An 819-nucleotide genomic window follows, 5' to 3' on the forward strand; every position below is an offset into this window, starting at 1 on the left:
CTTCCAAACAGGACACGTGGGCAGTTTTCAGAGTAGAACATTGATTCTAACAGTCAGCCTGGAAGTCCTGAATAGATGGCCCGGGCCACTCTGAATAGGAAGCACTCCAGTGACAGATAGCTGCTCAGAGCCAGGCACGCTGCTTCCTTCGCAAAGGTGCACGTCCTCCCCCCGTTAACATGCAGGTTGGATGCTGAGCACAGGTGGGTGCCCCCCACCCCCGCTTCCTCACCTCCTGTAGAATGAATGTTGTGGCTTACACGGTGAATGTGAGGAGTCTCAGAGAGGCTGCCCTGCCCCTGATCTCCCAGGTGGCACTTATTCTGGTGCCGGGAGCCCAAGGCCAGTGAGGTCTGACCACTGAGCTCTCCTTGAGACAGCAGGAACAGGAGAGGACACACTTTTTATGGCCAAGCTTGCGTAGTAAAAGAGAAAAGGAAACGAGCCAGACCAAGCGCTTCATGAAAGAGTGAAAAGCGTGGAAGTGGAGCCAGCAGGAATTAACCCAGTGGGTGGACATGTGAGAGGAAGACAAAGGTCTTCAAATGCTCCTGGACAATTCTCGGTGCCACGGAGGCGAGAGGAACGCATGCCCGGCTTGGAAATGCTAGGGCTGTGTGCACGTTCGCCGACTCTAGAGCATGTCCGAGAAACAGGAGTAAAATCCTCTGCAGTTCATGTGTCTTCAGGACAAGACCAGCCACTGACTAGAAACAAGTGTTATCAGAAGTTACACCCACTTTTGTCTCAGACCTGGACTTCCCAGGGAAAATGATGTGTCAAGCCTTTGGAAAGATTGCAAGGACTTTGGAAGGACTG

This window comes from Hipposideros armiger, unplaced genomic scaffold (genome assembly GCF_001890085.2).
Source record: "Hipposideros armiger isolate ML-2016 unplaced genomic scaffold, ASM189008v1 scaffold_262, whole genome shotgun sequence".
NCBI lineage: Eukaryota > Metazoa > Chordata > Mammalia > Chiroptera > Hipposideridae > Hipposideros > Hipposideros armiger.